The 19179-nt window shown below is 41.0% G+C and overlaps 1 protein-coding gene across 1 annotated transcript in view; it reads left to right on the top strand.

The window, feature by feature from the left end:
• Positions 1 to 3926: 3926 nt before the first annotated feature.
• The window catches only part of gnaz (guanine nucleotide binding protein (G protein), alpha z polypeptide), a 35233-nt gene continuing 19980 nt past the window's right edge, over positions 3927 to 19179 (top strand). Inside the window, exon 1 of the mRNA XM_006788793.3 lies at positions 3927 to 4229. The gene's annotated coding sequence lies outside the window, so the exon portion shown is untranslated. The remainder of the gene's footprint in view (positions 4230 to 19179) is intronic.

The raw sequence follows: 19179 nt of genomic DNA, 5'->3' as shown, positions 1-19179 counted from the left end.
CCCCTGTGCACAAAGTCTGAAGAGAATGAATGATTGAAAGGATGATGTTTTCATAACTTGTGTACCTCATGGGATTCATTCCGAATTACCAAATGAATATGGCATATGTGTCATGTTTGTTTTGGACTTTTTTTGGTGCTCTGTACAACCATTTAAAGAAGCCTAAGCTTAAACGGTTGTCCATTAGTCGTTTTATGATAAGGCTGAGGATAAGTATTACAATCCTCAGCCATAAATCACAACACAGGAACACCAGTGACACAGACTCTATGCTTGGTGTCAGAGACGCTGCTCACAAAAGTGACTTTTACATCTCTGCTTTACACCCTGTACTGATCTCTGTTCCCACAGCAAGTTTAGTTCACACAGAAAAGAAAGTGTGTCATTACAGCTGGATGGTGACACGTCCTCATGTAAATGTTTGCTAAATTTATAGAAAGAGACACAGCTTCTTTCACAGTCTCTCGAGATGGGATCTCTGCTGCCTCGCTTTCACCTTCCTCTCAGGCAGAGTCAGGGGGTGAACGCCTGTTTGAAGTTCTCCCCCTGGGCTCCGGGGTTCTGTGGGATCCGGGTGCGCTTACACTGTTAGCACGCCTGATATGAGAGCCTGATCAAAGCTGGCTCATTCTGCCTGACCGATTTCCACAGGATTAAGGATTAGGGAGACAGGAAGCTGTGAGAGGCACAGAGACAATCTGGGAGAGACAAAAAGGAATATGGAGAGTGAACGGGATGGAGGAATGCGAAAGTTTTATAAAACATAAAACCAATGATTGTACACAGTAATAATAAAGCAAACATTAAAATATAAAAGGATCTTTCTGCAAAACTCATTTTTAGGATTTAAAAGACAGTATAGCAAGTTTAGCCTTACTGGACTTACCTAACTTCATCAAAGATTAAATGTGTCAGTTTGAACTATTTTTTAACCATTTTCTCTTAGCAGTATGATTCAGCTTCCTATATGTCAGTGGTGGTTACCAAATCACCCCACAAGTGGTTTAGTACTTTAAACCCATACCCAGCTTTTTGTTTAGTGACCACTTTTAAATGTGTGTTCATTATTTTCAGCTAACAATTAGATACTTTTAGCAAGTAGCTTCATCACTTTGCATATGGTTAGCTAAGAATTTCAGCAATTTTCTTCATTTTTAACACTTTTTAACCATCGCTCATCTGTTAAGTTCACTTATATTTTTATTTTGGGCCACTATTAGTGCTACATACTACTTTAAGTGAACTATTTCCTTTTAAGATGCTCTTTCTTTTTATGATCTTGTAATCTGCAGTAGCCATGCACACACTAGCTGTTGCATAGCTCCATGGGCATGTTAAATCTTACTTAAAGTGAAGCCCTTATGCTCCATAGCAGCTCCCTATTTTTTATTTGTTATTACTGTTAACTTTTGATGATTCACGGTTCAAAAATAAATCCTCATTTATCTTATAGTGGCTCTTCATCTGGTGTCTGAAACAAGCTGTTTGACCTGCTCTCCCCTAAAGGCCACCCGCCCGTGTGCCACATGTCAGCCATGTGCCCGAGATGACCATATAGAGCAGCAGTCCCCAACCCCCGGGCCACGGACCGGAGTCGTTTGGTACCGGGCCACGAGAGTTGAAGCTCTCTGGGTGTGAAATTTATGGTTTTCAGGGTTTTTATCGTTGTTTTTTAATTGTTAACTTGGTTTCCCTAGGTCTTTTCCCATGTGTTAGGAATACATTCTCTCTTTTTTTTTGGTACTGGTACTGGTTTTATTTTGTTGTTTTTATCACACCTTAAAGGCCGGTCTGTAAAAATATTTTTTGGACATAAACCGGTCCGTGGAGCAAAAAAGGTTTTGGATCGCTGATATAGAGTCTAGAGCAGTCTGAACTTTTTGGCTAATAGCCTTTTAACCTCTTTATTTTAAACCTTTAGCCATGTTTAGTATGACAGTCCACCACTGTGACGATATAAATGGAAAAGCAAAAAAAGCTCCCTTTAAGAAGAAAAAGAACGGTTTTGAGTCTAAAAGCAGAAAAAAATATGAAAGCAGTGATATTTTTTTATTCTTTTTTTAAATTAAGAAAATATAGGATGAAAACCATTATCATTTAATTATATGAATATTACATCCAAACGATTATCTCCAGACTTAATGTCACTGGAACAGCAGTGTGTTAATCGTGAGGCTTTCTGGTTGTTAACAGTCATGAAAAAACACAGTATGAGACTGTGTGCCGCCAAACACTGGTGTTCTTCAGTCCACAGCGGCTTGTACAACAAGGGGAGACCAAAATAAGATCACTGAAGTGTTTACTTAAACGAGTCAAGATGTTATGTGAACCAGAGGGAAAAAATGGTGGCAACGGTGCATATCATTTGTGTGCGTGAATGTTTTTGTATTCAGATACATCAAAACGTGCCTGATGCAAATGTTTCCATCACACCTGGAGCTTTATCTCCTCTTCTTCAACAGGTATGTCATCACTGGCTTGACATTTGAAGGTGAAATGTCAACAACAGCTACTAAGCCTAAGTGAAAACAACGACTGAGTATAAAGCCAAAACGTCTTATCTGAACAGGCAGGTTGTGTCTGTGCCGTCCTCTGTGCACCAGTGAAGCCTCAATGCAGTCTTGTCCTGTTGAATCGATGATACGGATAGGGACTCCCCACTGTGGGTGTTTGTGGTTGTATGTACTTGACTTAGAGTGTGCTATTATACCCATGTTTTTAGTTTCAGTCACTCATTTATCAGAAAACAGTTCCCTCTGCACAGAAACCGAGATTTGGAAGATTTCTGCCGTAACCTGACAGCTGCTAAAGAGGAAGTGAAGGGTGTTTAAGGTAACTATTGGTAGACGTTGAATGGGGTAATAAGGATAAGGAGAGACGAGGGGGAAAGTGACAGAGAGAAAGAATGGGAGCAGCACAACACGTGCCTGCCGGCCTGGATTAAAAGGCCCAGATGAAAGGTTGGCGAGAGGCAAAGTTGTTCACCCGCACCAGATGTGCACTTGCTCTGGCCTATAGCCGATTAATTATCTCATTGTTCATGACACCAGGGTTGGTGTCCAGGCAATTGCATTACACTACACACCCTGAGCGACCTGATCTGGGGATTTCTTTCCTGTTGATCGGTCTGATTTGGGTGTGTGCGTGTCTGTGTGAATCTGTGCGTTAGTAATATAAGGGGAGTCTCTTCACACACTAGTGGCATTCGTAATGACAAAGCAATCACACTCCAGCGGTGCAATCGTTACGTCTCTAGGGGTAGACTTGCGTGTGTTCTCCGTGGCCGCAGTCTAGTCAAACACATTTGTTTTATTGTCGTTCTCAGAGATAAACGAAAAGAGGAAGAAACAGGAAAAGAACAACCCATTCACACCCCGCATGACACGCTGCCTCATTTGCCCAAGCCTCTATCAGTTCTTTGTTATAGCCAATAGCATTAAAGGAAGTGGTCACACTGTCACAGAAACAGTTGGCACGGAAACAGCACATTACACCATCGTCCAATCCCCCTCCCATTCCTTTGTCGTCATTTCTCCCCTCCCTTCCTCTCTTCTTCTGTCCCGTTCCCTCCTCCACCTCCCTCTCTCCCTATCTTGTATGTTTTTTTCAGTCATCAATGAAATCACAACCAATCCTGCTGCTGCACTGTCAACAAGCAGACAGCTCTTTAAGGGGCAGATCTACTTGCCATATATACTTATAATCTAACCTTCAGGATTGCTTAAATACCAATGTGTGTTTTTCTAGCATAAAGCAAGGATGCTGTGGCTCCCCCATCAAAGCCTGCTTTCTCTCTCTCTCTCTCTCTCTCGCTCTCTCTCTCTCTGTTACTCTCATGATTTAATCCTGACCATTTCCCCCTTCTCTCTCTATCCCTGCTGACTCCTCCCTCCATTTCTGCCCTGCGCTCCCTCTCGCTGCCTCTCCGTCTCTGACACACTCAAACACACGCATATACACACCCTCCACCCCCATCGCTGCAGTGTCTCAACTGCCTTGAAGCAAACAAGAGAGGATATAGAACACAGACGTTAATGAGAGCGAGAGAGAGAGAGAGAAAGAGGGCCGCGGGAAGAGAGAGATGTATATGTGAATGTTTCACCCTGTGAACATGAGGAAGGCATGAAGATGGAGCAGCAGGACTAAAGGTGGCTTGTACAGAGCCTTTCTCACCCTGCAAGGGCTTGTCTGCAGTATCCTTTGTAAATGGATGCTGGCTTGTGAACACGGTAAGCCTCGCCACTCTCACAACGCTTCCTATTTCGCTATTTTGGCTTGCTTTGAGACAGGAAGATGATATTTCACTGAAGCCGTTCTGCTGCTGAGGCAGACTGTATTTTCCCATAAAATGCACCAAAGCAAGCAAGCAGCCTGTCCAGTCCCCTCCTCCACCCTGTTAGCTCTGTGCCAGCGGACGCTGCTATCTGTGCTTGCAATTTGACTCATCATCTCTCCAGAGCATCCTCAATTCTTATAGAATGCTTTTATCTGCGTGCAGATAAATTAATTTAATTACTGTATATAGGGCAAGTGGAGGATGGATTAAATGTGTGTGCGTGTGCGAGGCTGTATGTTTGTATGAATGTCTCTGTGCTCTGTCCAGGCCATAAGGTGTAACAGAAAGAGGGGAAATGAGCGAAACCGCCATCACACACACACACACGATCAGGTGTTCGGTGCTTACAACTGGCTTTACGAGACACTGAATGTGAACGTGCAGTGTGGGAGTGGGAGGTGTACCATTCCTGTGGAGCTTGGTTCTGCAGACAGTGGGATAGGAAGGCAAAATATGGCACTGGCATGGGAACATTGTAGGATTTGCCAGTGTGGAGCTTGCTGTCCCATGAGGTAAATTTACATCAATTAATAATCTGGATGTTGAACAGGGATTTATTTGGTTTGTTTTCTGTCCAGCTGTCTGTGTCTGCCTCATGATTTTAAATCCTGACGGTGAGAAGAGGGAAAGAGGCAGAAAGCAGAGCATGTTCATTACTCAGCAGGCAAAGCAGGGCAATTTCTAACATTTTCTGTCTCAACATTTCACATTTCCAACAGAGCATTACTGTATTTTTATTTATTTATTTATTGTAAGTGGCAGTTGGAATTTTTTGTGTAGCATCAGGAGAGCATGTGTATTTGTGTATATTGTATGTGTGTTTGTGTTACATGCTCGAGAGAGAAAAAGAGAAAGCCAAAGCAGGGAGGGGTTGAGGGGCCAGGGGTTTAACGATAGGGAGGCAGATGTGGCAGAGGGGCGGAGGTTGATGCAGCATCGAGCAAGAGAGGGAAAGAAGGAAAGGCAAGATTTCGAACAGAATGGACGGATGAGTGGGACCAAAAGACTGTGTTAATGTCACGGTGGTAGAAAGCCAGCGCTCGTTCTGGGCGAAGACAAAGTGATGGATGTGTCTGTGATAGTTCCACCAGCAAAAGCAGCAGCGCCAGTGAGGCCCTGAGACATCTGTGAAGCAAGCGAAGATGGTGGAAATTCCACCACGCCTTCTTTCTTCTTCTTTCTTGAGGACCAGTGATCTCAGGATGGCTCAGAAATGGTAGATTGATTAAAATAAGTGGAAGGAAATACTGTCGTACAACATCTACAAATGCAGATAAACACATTAGGGGCAGCAGGAAATTTAATCTAGTGTTCTTACGAAACTAAATGCTTTGCATTTTCAGACAAGGCCAGACTTTTAGCACTTTTTCGATGAACGTTCTGTTTGTAAATCACATGCAATCTTCAAGTAGGATATGACTGAAATCCATATAAAACAAAAGGTATTGATATTAGTCATTTTGCCCACATATGTTTGAGTTCAAGGGATCTGACCTGTTGTTTAGAGCTTGTAACAAAAACCTGCAGATGCATCGTGATGCTATCTCAAGAGAAGATGCCTGTCTTGGGTGAAAGAAAGAAACTGTGGGCTGTAACATTGCAGCCTGAACCAGGATTTGGTGCAAAACAGTGAACGTTTTGCATTCTCCCTGCATTCTCCCTATATCTCGCATGTTTCAGCTCCAGTCAGCAACGTGCGCTGCTCTAAATACAGATTCATCATCAGATTCAGCTGTGCAGTTTGTTTGTTTTTTCCACTTCTCCCTGCAACATGTTACAAATGTCAGAGGTCACCGATGACCTTGGCTTTAAAATGAGGGATGACAAGGTCCAGTGTGAAGTATAAAGGTTAATCACATGCTTACATAATGGGCCTTCAAGTTTCAGACACAAACACACACACACACACACACACACACACACACACACACACGCACATGTGCACGCACACTTAAAAATGTCATGATACCCTCATGCCGATCATTTGGACATGAGGTCGGAGAAAAAAAGTGTATATATATATAAACCTATATATATATATATATATATATATATATATACACTACAATATGATAAGGCACTGAGGTGCCTTATCATATTGTACTTTATTTTCTCTGTAGATGATGAGCAGATAGCAAAGGTGTGAATACACACCTCAATAGCAACTTCTCCGTTAACGTGGCAGTGTGCGGTTACACTGCATTGCTTTTCATATTCAAATAAGAGCAATAGTGTGGCAAACCCTATGCTGAGTTGACCTCCTTCCACCTCTTTTGTTACTTGCTACATCCATTCCACTGGGTGACATAATGGCAGGGGACAGCAGGGACACAGTTGGTTTTAAAGTGACAGCGGCTGTTGAGGTAGTCACTCGCAACACCGAGCGGGCCAGCGTCACCGTCCGGTGCACTTTTAGCAATCTTTTTAACCTTGTAGGTGAGCACACCACCAGCTTGGACAATTAAACTCAGCTCTATTACAGTTAAGTACCAAGGGGGCCTGAGCGTAGCTCCCTCAGCAGCCTACTTAATAAAATGATTAATCTAAGGTGTCATTTATTTCCTGGAGGGGGACCAGCAGAATTATCACACAACTCTTACAGCGTTTGTCTTGGTAGTTGTGAGAGTGAACATGAAACCCAATCTTTATGCAGACACGGTTAAATAAACACTAAGGAAATGCGTGTCCCTAAGGTATGTGTGTGTGTGTGTGTGTGTGTGTTTGAGCTGCTTTGCCGCTATGTTCAGGCGGGGCACTGCTCTGTTCAGCTGGCTCAGCATTTGTGTTTGTTTTGGGTCTTTAATCCTAGCCAGGTACTGGAACAAAGTGTCATCTCCACACAAACAGCTGTAAGACATGCTTTGGCAGCTCATTTTCAAGAGGCAGCCGCTGATTGTAGAAAGGGCTAATAATCGACTTCACAGTAAAGGATCAATGAGGGAAAGCTGTCAGAGGAATCGAACAAAATCTTAGGGTGGGGTTCAGTGAATGAGTAAGGATTAGATTATCTTTGGTGTTATATAAAACAACACCAGCTCAATTCATCCTTCTCTCTCTCTCTCTCGTTGCCCTCCTTTCTAATCTTTGCTGGTAGTCGCATACAGGGGACTGTCTGTTTTCCTGAGGCAGGCCAGCAAGAGGGCCTTGCTTCCAGCACTCAAATCTGAGTGATGAGAGGGCACAGCAGAGGGGACTAACAGAGCAACTTTGTGTTCCACTGCGCACACATAACAGTGGTCATATGACAACAAGGAGGTGGTGGAGAGAGAGGGTGGTGGTGAGCGAGGGCTACGGCCTACAACCGACTGCTGAGGGATGTTGATCTTTAGTGGAAGAAGTGAAAGCTGATATATGCCATATATATATATAGAGAGAAAAGGAGAGGCATGCTTTACAGTCTGTACTCTTAATTCAGGCTTTTTGGATCACAGCCACATTTCTTTGTTTTGATGAGGGCGTGCAGGTCGCCTTTTCCAAGAAAACATTTGAAAATGACGTGAAGCTGGTGGTGTATCTCGGTGACTTCTTCACTCCACTTGCTCCTTGCTGTTTCCATAAAGTTCGGCACTTTCACATAGCCGATGCTCTAGGCTCTTTCTTCATGTAAACACACAACATACAGTTAAACTATACTCGTCTAATTGAACTAATTTATTGAAAAACATACTTCATCGTCATCTCCAAGACCTCCGCACCAGAAACCCACTGTAACATCAAAGATCGTTTGCGCCTAATAGTTTAAGTAGCACTTTTTTTCCCTTTTCATTTGTCATTGTCCTTTGTGCTTTAATTCTACAGAGCTCATTGGGTGGGTTAATGGCAATTAAAGTGTTGCATCTGCTGCAGAGTAAGATGTTTCTCTTTTTCCTGTTCCAGTTATCAAATCACTAACAGCAGATAATGCCTGTGGGTTGTAGAAGCCTGAAAGTGTCTGTTACCCGCAATTTCCTTCTGTTAGAGAAGGCGTTTATCTTATCTGTCATGACCCAAATGAATGCTGTGCTGTAGTGAGTGTTTGAATGCAGATTACAGTGTTCATAGCACCAACCTGCATTTGATCTACCTAATACGGTTCAAAAGCCGAAGAATGCCTACTGTATCCAAAGGCATGCATGCGCGCCCCCGTTTGCTTTTATACAGCAGCGCGTGCACGCGAGCCTCTAGTGTCCACCTTGTGCCATCTTATCCCTTCACATCACACAGCGTACAGGCTCACCCTGTGCACAAACATGCCATTGTCATCGCTGGCTGGCCTTGTGATTCAGTGTGACCCGCTGGATTAGAGAAGGGGGAACACAGCCGCTGAGATGAGGAACATTAAACAGAGTATTATCACAGAAAAGCATCTATCATACAGCGACCTCACCCCCACCCTGTCTCCACCCTCTAAATAGCCCACTGTTTTGGGGGAGTAGAGAGAGGAGAACACTGCCCATCATTGTTTTCAGTAATGAATGAGTTGTGTCCTCACATGTGTATACTACGCAGGCATCTTCCTCAGAGGTCTGCGGTGAGGACGTGACGGAAAGTAAGAACGTGAAATGTTAAAGAAACAATTTTGAGGGCTAAATTAAGAGTTTACAATGACCAGACTGAAATATGGAACTTTTTTTTAAAAGAGCATTTAAGGCCATTTTTGATACACAGTGTTTCAAGAGTGTTTACAGAGGGAACATAAGTGATGTTGGTGATTTTGAGTTCACTTAACTGCAACCACCAGCCAATGGTTGGTCTCCTGACACGTGTTTTTGAAGCAACTGTGCGGTCATTACAGGTTCTCAGAATGCCTCCCCTCAGATGCTTCTCAGACACATGGCTGCAGACTAGACTAGTTATTCTTTGACAGCCCATTCAAATGTCTCTTCAGTGTATAAATGTTGTTAACTGTCTATCAGCTCTCAGCCTGGATGACAAGGCTTACTGCTTCTTTAGTTTTCACTATAATCCAATCTCCTCTCAAGAACGCTGATGTATAAGAAGTGAGGATTATTAGTGTGTTATTAAAAAAAAAAAGAGGGTTAAGCCATATGGTTAAATCTAAAGAGGTGCAAACTGCTGAAATGAGCTGTGAATGTGACGTAGAGTGGGGCAACCACAAAGCTCTGACTCATCACATAGGCCCGGCCTTCTAGGTTGGAAAACTTTGTTTATTTAATTCCTGTGAGATATGCAAACCAACAGAATGTCTTTCAGTTATCACGAGCGACAAGACACACGGCATGTTTATCTGAAAGCATCACATGGTCCACCATAATCTACAGAATTAGCAGCTACCATCAGTTTGCAGCTCAAAGCATGAAACTCACTGTCTGCTTTATGTCGCTCATTCTGCAGCGTTGTGTTGCAGCACAGCCAGTCAATGAACTGAAACATGAAAATCATTCAGTGCAGCGTTCAGATAACCCAGATATTATTTACCAATTCTTTCTGTCCTATTACACGTCGCAGCTCTCTATAAGCACTCTGTGCTTTCATCCTGCTTCATCTAGCTGGATTTCTGCCTAGTGTGCCCTGCTTCACATGATAATACTCGCAACAGTGAATAATCTATCAATTAGAGTCAATCTATGTTTTTGTTTTTTGTTTTTTTTACCTGTGGAAGCAAAGTGACAGCAATTATCTACACAACAAATGCAGTATGGTTAAAAAATCCAGCCTTTTTTATTTGTTTGTTTCCCCACAAGGATTTTTGAGAGATTTAGATTGTCATAGCCACAGTAACCAGTTCCATTTTATCTTGCTGTGTATTAGCTGTTAGATGTAAGATTTCCTGGAAACCTTCCCAGACTGGTAACATCTCCAGCACCCTTTCCAGAAGCTCGAGCAGCACTGATTTAAGACTCCTCTCAGCCCCTGCTCTGCTACTTGGTAGGAGACTTAAACAGAATGCCACTGGGACAAATGAGAACACACAAACCCAGCAGTACAATTAAATAACATGCACAAAAGAAAAATTAAGAGTGGGTTATGTAACTGCTCGTACTGCTCCAAGCTAATTTGTCAGCAACGCTGCCTGTAAATGATTACTTTTTTCACAAGGCCCATTTTAGTGTCTTTTTCTTATTTTCTGTGATAAGAAATCCTGGTTATCTGGGTCATAGTTTCCACACTGGAGCCACTCAAGTATATCAAGCTGGTAATGATGATATAAAGGCTGCAGCATCTTTCACAATATATTATTGTAACTTAAAAAAGACAGCTACCAACAGGTTATCAGTCACTGAATGAAATGTCTTGTTTTTTGTAAATGTAACTTGAGACAATTCATTCTTAACAACTGTGATTGCCTCGTGCAGCAAAAGCTTCGGTGTCCTTGCTTGTCCTTGTGCACGTTTTCTTGCAGACACCAACAAGTCCACATTGGAAACTGTTGTAAAACCACTAAAGGCACAATTGGAAACGTTACAAATGATGAAATCAGAGATCAGAATGAAAAAACTGCTGATCAGCAGTAACCGCACAGCACAACTGCATGCAACCACACAAAATGACAGGCGCACTTCATTGAATTCAATTCAATTCAATTCAATTCAATTCAATTCAATTCAATTCAATTTTATTTATATAGCGCCAAATCACAACAAATGTCGCCTCAAGGCGCTTCATAGATACAGAGAAAAGCCCAACAATCATATGACCCCCTATGAGCAAGCACTTTGGCGACAGTGGGAAGGAAAAACTCCCTTTTAACAGGAAGAAACCTCCGGCAGAACCAGGCTCAGGGAGGGGCGGCCATCTGCTGCGACCGGTTGGGGTGAGAGAAGGAAGACAGGATAAAAGACATGCTGTGGGAGAGAGACAGAGATTAATAACAGATATGATTCAATACAGAGAGGTCTGTTAACACATAGTGAGTGAGAAAGGTGACTGGGAAGGAAAAACTCAATGCATCATGGGAATCCCCCGGCAGCCTACATCTATTGCAGCATAACTAAGGGAGGATTCAGGGTCACCTGGTCCAGCCCTAACTATATGCTTTAGCAAAAAGGAAAGTTTTAAGCCTAATCTTAAAAGTAGAGATAGTGTCTGTCTCCCGAATCCAAACTGGAAGCTGGTTCCACAGAAGAGGGGCCTGAAAACTGAAGGCTCTCCCTCCCATTCTACTTTTAAATACTCTAGGAACAACAAGTAGGCCTGCAGTGCGAGAGCGAAGTGCTCTAATAGGGTGATATGGTACTACAAGGTCATTAAGATAAGATGGGGCCTGATTATTTAAGACCTTGTATGTGAGGAGCAGGATTTTGAATTCAATTCTGGATTTAACAGGAAGCCAATGAAGGGAAGCCAAAACAGGAGAAATCTGCTCTCTCTTTCTAGTCCCTGTCAGTACTCTTGCTGCAGCATTTTGGATTAACTGAAGGCTTTTCAGTGAGTTTTTTGGACATCCTGATAATAATGAATTGCAGTAGTCCAGCCTGGAAGTAATAAATGCATGAACTAGTTTTTCAGCGTCACTCTGAGACAGGATATTTCTAATTTTAGAGATGTTGCACAAATGGAAGAACGCAGTCTTACATATTTGTTTAATATGTGCGTTGAAGGACATATCCTGGTCAAAAATGACTCCAAGGTTCCTCACAGTGTTACTGGAGGCCAAGGTAATGCCATCCAGAGTAAGAATCTGGTTAGATACCATATTTCTAAGCTTGTCAGCGCCGAGTACAATGACCTCAGTTTTATCTGAATTAAGAAGCAGAAAGTTAGTGGCCATCCAAGTCTTTATGTCTTTAAGACATTCCTGCAGTTTAACTAATTGGTGTGTGTTATCTGGCTTCATGGACAGATAGAGCTGGGTGTCATTGCTAAACAAAAGCAAAATAAACAATAAACAGATGATATTACGCAATAACTTGATGAATATAAAACTAATATAAAATGACCTGAAGTATCCAAAATAACAAATAAGGAAAACTAAGTAACTATAAAAAAGAGTTCACTGTTGTCACATCCAGTAAGAACAAACTGATAAATGGGACTTGACCTGCATGAATGTCACGTGACCTGATTTGCATCCTCACGAACATGCAGTAGTGGCTTTTGCTGACAAAAGGTAGCGTTATTTAGATCAAGAGGTTCGGGTGTGGATTTAGAGGGACATGAAACAAAAGTGTCTGAATATTACAGCCTTCTCTCATTTCTTTCAAGAAGGTGACGTTGAGCGAGGCTTTTGCGTTTGAACTCTCTTCACTTATAAATAGCCAATATGTGGTTTTGGAGACACCTAATGTAGTAGGAATTACCACAAAAGCTGCTTTGTATGCTTTGTAAGGCTATCTGTCTATCAGCAGACTGCCATGACACCTCACAAGAGTGCATTTGAGTTTAAAATCGATGTCAGTTTTGTAGACGGGTATTTTCTGGCTCACAAAGGGGGTGGAAATACATCAAATGCGCCACTGGTCCCTTCACTTAAGCCTCTCTGCTTATGTCTGCTATATAAACATGTAACATTTGTCAAAGATTAAAGTTTGCAAGTCATTTTGTGGCTAATGTAATAATCTCTAATATTTCCCCATATGGTATCTACTTCACTGACTCGCTTTCTCTGTATCTGAAGCTGGAGCAGCTAAAAGGCAGTTTGAGCTTTCAGACTTACTTTCAGTCATGTGTAGTGCATCAACCACAATGACGTTGTGGTCCAAAGTATTCAGGAAAATACTGTAAAAGATGTGAACCACATGCCTTCAATTCAAATTAGTTTTTAACGAGCTAAATATAAAATTCTCATCTTCTTCCAAATAAAAGACTTCCTTATTTCAAGAGACTTTGCTGTATGAATGTGGATGTGTTTTTTTAATAATTATTGAAATCCTACCTTTTGGATTCATTCAGTATGGATTTCAATAATTGCCGATTAAATAATAAATCTGCCTGTGAATTAACTTGCCTGCTTATTACCTGTTGGAGACAGTATTCTTAGGTTAGGGGTTTTTGCAATACAACAACTGAAACCGAAGCCTGCTGGCCATGGATTTAACACACACACACACACACACACACACACACACATACACACAGCCCTGCTCACCTCATTCATAAACCATTACAAGATGACTAAAAGCACACCTGCACTTTTCACCTTTCTTTTAACATTCGACAGTTTTCCTTTTCATTTATAAAAATAGTAGAATTTCCATTCTGCATATCACCAGCAGTTCTGTACCGCATTTGTCAGTCTCATCATTACACATCTCAGCACCGTCTTGGACCTTCAGTTGCCTTTTCTTTGTTATTCCGTTGACATAAGTGGTTTCATTTCATAAAGTAGACTTCAGCAACGTTGTCTTCATTAGCTGCAATCAGATCTTCCAAACATGCTTTCTAATTGCTGTTCTTATCCGGAAAACTAAGTTCACTGTCAGGATCTGGTCACCACTCCAGTTTAATTTTAACTAATGTTTACCTTCTGTTTAAAAACTAAGGCTTTTAACTGATGTGACTAAAAGAAACACTTTCCCTACCTACCTATATGGTGTGATCCTTCCTGTGTGTTTAAACATCAGTATGAGATGCCAATGTTTGTTCACATACTGTCCGTTCTGGTAAGTCATCTGTAGTCGTTACATAATGCATTTTTCTTTGAACGAATTTCATGTCTGAGCAATACCATTCAGCCTCTAATGGATTAAAATCACCACTCAATCTAATGTGACTGACCCTAATTGTAAGAGCATTTTCGTGGGCTAAATAACTACAGCAGTAGGACAGTAGGAGAGGTTATACAACAGAAACCCACCGTGACTGCATATACTCATCTTGAATCAATCGTGTGATTGTAATTATTTGCAGCATGGTGAATTAATAATTAGAGGTAAGCCTCTGGGAGCAGTAGTGAAGGGGGAGATGATGGGCCGTGTGCAGCCAGAGCTGTGCAGGAAAGGCAAGAGAGTGACCAGGCTCTGTCACATGATGGCTATCAGATTTCTTCAGCCCTCATGATGCATCAAGATGCTGTCCTTTCTGCCTGGCCCCCATGGCTCTGCATTCACTCATCACTCGGCCTCCACGCTGATACTCCGTCATTCGATGTACCCATAGCACTCACTTTCTAGAAGACGGTGTGCAATAGTTCTAGTACAAATATTCAGAACTATTTTGTGCAAAATGCAGCAAAATCAAATCAATAGTTAGTGTATTTAGTCAATGCAAAAAAAACAAACAAACAAAAAAAAAAACAGGAGAAGCTTTGTATTGTAGACTTGCAAACAGTTTTTCAATTCATTTGCAAGGTGAGCTCTTCCAATGACCTTTGAGACCTTTTAGTGGATTCATGCTGTGTTAAGCTGAGCAATTTTGCACTTTCCCAGACAAAAACTGACCAACAGGAGAGAATCATTATAATATCTTACAGTGCTCCAGTGTTGCACTGTGAGAGAGGTTCAATATTGGTAGTTGCAACTAAAAATACTCTATATGGACAAAAGTACTGGGCCACACCTATTAATCTTTGAATTCAGGTGTATAAAATCAAACACCGAGCCATGCAGTCTGCCTTTACAAACATTTGTGAAAGAATGCGTTGTTCTAAAGAGCTCGCTGGATTTCAATGTTGTAATTGAACAAGATGCCACCTTTTCAACAAGTCAGTTTGTGAAATGTCTTCTAATGGATATGTCACCATCAACTGTAAGCACTGTGACACATTGTGTGTAAAAGTCACCAGTGCCCTGTTGACTCATTTTCTTTAGTTACAAACCTCCTCTGGCATTAACATCAGCACAACAAATTTCCCCTGAGAGCTTCATTGCACAGGTTTCCATGGTTAAACGGCTCCTGTAGGTGTGATGTGTAGGTGTCCCACATTTGTCCATGTAGTGGAACTGTGGCCAACTAAGCAACCTATAGGGCGAGACATGAAAGCCCACAACAATCAAAAATACATTGGTGTAATAAAAAAAAATACAAAACAAACCCAAGTGGAATAAGTGGAGGCAACAAAAAAAGAAAACAAAGTTACTAACTCACATTTGAAATGATTTATTACAGCAGCAGGATACAGTTAGAGTTTGCCATGTAGTGCAAATATTCAATTCAGTTCAGGTGTGTAACAATTCACAGCAACGGTCGCCCCAAGGTAAAGATCCTGCGGTATTCTGGAGAAAACCCCAACATTCAAGCGATCCCTTATGATCAAGCACTGTGCAATGGTGGGAAGTAAAAACTCCCAGAGAACTAGACTCGGGGAGGGGCGACCATCTGCTATAACTGGTTGGTGATGGTGGTGGATGAAGAGAAAAGAAGAAAGAGAGCTGTGGCAAAACACAGACTAAGGGAAAAAGAAGACAAAAATTTGATAAAAATTGTGAAGTGATGAGTAAATATCTTCCTGCAGCCTATCGGTGGATGTTGGGGTGGTGGAATGGTTGAATCTGCAGGCAGCAATGCTGAAATGTCACAATGGGAAATTCATCAGCTTAAATACACAGAAAGAAAAACTGGTGAGGTGTGCTTGAGATATGGTGTGAGGAGACTGAGGCACACTACATGTATGACCCTGTGTGACTCGAGCTGACTGCTTGAACCGGCTCAAAGGCTTCACGTCATTTGTGACATCAGAAATGTTGCTTGTGTGTGTCCTCCAGAAGTCTTTTTGTCAACAGCGGCATGCAGTTTACAAGACTGCTGAAAGCCCACAGTCTGTAGGTGCCTTTAGTTTCATTTGTCTTCATGTATTCTTGAACTGGCTCCATGATGTTGAGATCAGGTCACAGTGGCATCTGTTGTATATTGCCTGGATATATTTGGGGTTGTTGTCATGCTGTGGAATGAATTTGGGGCCTTTGTGATAGTATTGTGTCTGGTTACAATTACATTTTAAGTCTTTGCGCCAAACTCTTTGTAACTTTTACCAAAGCCTGAGATGTATCCTTGTAAAGTAAAGTTGGCACTGTAAGCATGATGTGAAATCCTGATAAAGAAATGATATTTTCTTGACCTTTAAAAGCTAATTATTTATTTGCTGTCGCTTGAATTTGGAGCTATTTCGACTTTAAACTAGACTGTATAATTTGTTACAAAGAGTAAGCATGTTTTCATCCTCTAGGCACTTTCCTAATTAATTTGTGTTTGTTTTTTGTTAAAATTTTGTGGGTTCCTGCTGCGATATGCTCTAGTTATCCATGTGTAAGGAAGAAAAAGGCCACGTTCCTCTCCGTGCAGTGTGTAAATGTGTGTAATATTACTTCACCAGTGCACTCCCATATGGAAAAGAAATAGTAAAAACATATATGATTTACTCATGAAAGTGGCCACTTTCTCATTACTTTCATATATATTTTTTAGTAAGTATCCAAAACATACAAGTTTCATTATATAATTTTTCAACGGATCTTATTTGTGTTTTCGCTCTTGTATGCTTTTCATACAAGTTTCATACAAGACAGATACAAACTTTATAGGATTTATATATATATTTTCCATATAGGCTACTTCCACAGAAATGATCAAATAAGAGGTATAACTTCAAAAAGTGCAGAAATGTCAGAGCTGTATATTTGTGAAATAACAAAATGGAATGACTTCGCACGCAGCTTTAATGTGTTTCATGGGCTCTAAAAATCAGTGATGTGCATTAACCGGTTTGGCTGGCTTTGCCATTTTGAGAGGGTAGTAAGGTGCCTGAAGCCAGGAACCAACTCTCTTTTCTGTCTGTGTCATGATGCTTTATTATGGCTTTGTTCTGCTTTGTTGTCCTTTGTCTTTTGAAGAGTGGACGCCACGCACCAGAGTAAAAAAAGGTGCTCTCCTTCTCTCTGTGTGTGTCTAAAGATAATACCAATATTCTGCCATCGCTTAGTCTGTTCCAGTGTGCACCCATTTGTTGCTGAATCCGATAGAAACAATAGTAGCACAGTTATTCCTGCTTGTAATCATTCACGTCAGCCTCTGAACATTTGAGACATTTATGTAAATCCATGCAACCAAGCTTCTTCCAATGCAGTATTTGTTTTATTTAAATAAAAGTAATGCCATATGCAAATAATGTATGAAAACGGGAGATGAACGAAACTATTTGCATGTGAAATATGAAAGATAGCCACACATATGACTGGGCAAAGAGTAAGAGCTTTGCAGTAGCATGAAAGCATGAGAGGCACCTGCTGGCTTGAGCCTGTTATTTTCCACTTTGATAGTAAATAAGCATTTCACCTTGTTTTACTGAACACCAGCGCAGAAAGAGTGCAGGCAGACACTGGCTTGTGAGGGAACTAGCATGAGATGCTGTTGTTTGCAAGAGAAAACACATTTATTTTGTTTACACTGCATCACTTCCCTTTCAAACGGTGGATAGTGTTTGTTTGTTTTTGGTTTTTTTAGTTTATCTCGCCTGGTTCAAGCCTATGTTTGACCTTGATTGTGTATAAAATGAGTCTGTGTGTGGTACTGTTAAGTGGATAGGCAGGGTTAGCTTGCCTCAGAGTAAGTGGTAACAAAAGGCTCCTGTTAAGGGAAGTAATCTGAAGAGGCAGAACATGGGTATTATGACAATGTTTAAATGGGAAGTGTGCAGGTTAGTAAGCATGCTTTCAGTAACCATCTGTTAGATCAAGGAAGAATCAATAGTGCATTTATTTTTTATTTCTTCTTCTCAGTTTTGCATAAATATGCAGATAATAATGTCATACTAGGCTAGAACTTGGCTTGGCATAAAAACTAAAAGCAGTGCTATCCCTACTCCCTCGAGCTCAGAAATAAATCTACCAGCACCTTTAGAGCTCCCTCATTCAAACACCTACCATAAGTACGTCTATGGCCTTTAGTATGCAGCTTGTTTGGATAACCACTTAGTCCCAGTCTTCAAGCAAAATGGTAATAGTTACAATCAGAGAAGTTTTTAAAAGTAAGCACACTTACTGCTTTCATAGAAAGAAGAATAGAATAGAATAGAATAGAATAGAATTCAACTTTATTGTCATTGCACATGCACAGGTACAGGGCAACGAAATGCAGTTTGCATCCATCCAGAAGTGCTTTAGTGATATAGATATATACAATATATATTAGCAATAATATAGATATGTAAGTATGTTACAGAAATGGGTCTATTATGGTATGTTATAATGTACACGGTATGAAGTATGTTATGAATATTCTATAACTATAAGTATGTACAGGCTGTAGTGAGTACAAGCTATGTACAGGCTATGAACAGGATATAAATATGAAATAAAAAAACTATACAGAAATCTGAGATATACAGTTATACAGAAATGTGAACTATGCAAGTTATAAACAGTTGTAGGATTAAAAATTATCGTATGATTATTTACACAGAACTATACAGTAGTGCAGTTAAGATAAGTGAGATATGTGGATAATTTCTACAGAGGTATATAAAGTGCTAGTGATTGTGAATGGTGGTTCAGTCCATGTTATTATTGTGTGTTTGAGGGTACGGTTGTCCATTGTGTGTGTGTGTAGGTGGTTGTGGGTGTGTGTATGTCCAGTCCATGAGTTTAAGAGGGAAAGAGGACGCCAGATACTAATAATAAAATACATAGATTAACTGACCATCAGTAAGTGTTAGCATCTCTATAAAAGCAGGATTTTTTGCAGTTTGCAGGTCTGAAGCATTCAAGTGTGTGTTAACACAATGCCACCATCTTCTTGAGCGTGGACATCCCAGCAAATTCACCCCAGGGCAATGCTCAGAAAAAATAAAAAATAAATAAAAAAAAACCCCAGAAAAAAACCCCAACTTGAGCTACATCTTAGTTAAAGTTCATGACAGAACAATTAGAAAACTGAATAAGTATAGCTTTTTTGAAGGGTTGCCGATAGAAAGCTTCTTCTCTCTAAATTGAACATGGTAGCACAGCTTAGGTTTGCAAAGGTGAATCTCA

This window comes from Neolamprologus brichardi, chromosome 7 (genome assembly GCF_056152115.1).
Source record: "Neolamprologus brichardi isolate AB-2024 chromosome 7, ASM5615211v1, whole genome shotgun sequence".
Taxonomy (NCBI): domain Eukaryota; kingdom Metazoa; phylum Chordata; class Actinopteri; order Cichliformes; family Cichlidae; genus Neolamprologus; species Neolamprologus brichardi.
The sequence above is the reverse complement of the archived record's forward strand: the minus strand, read 5'-3'. Positions and strand labels throughout refer to the sequence as shown.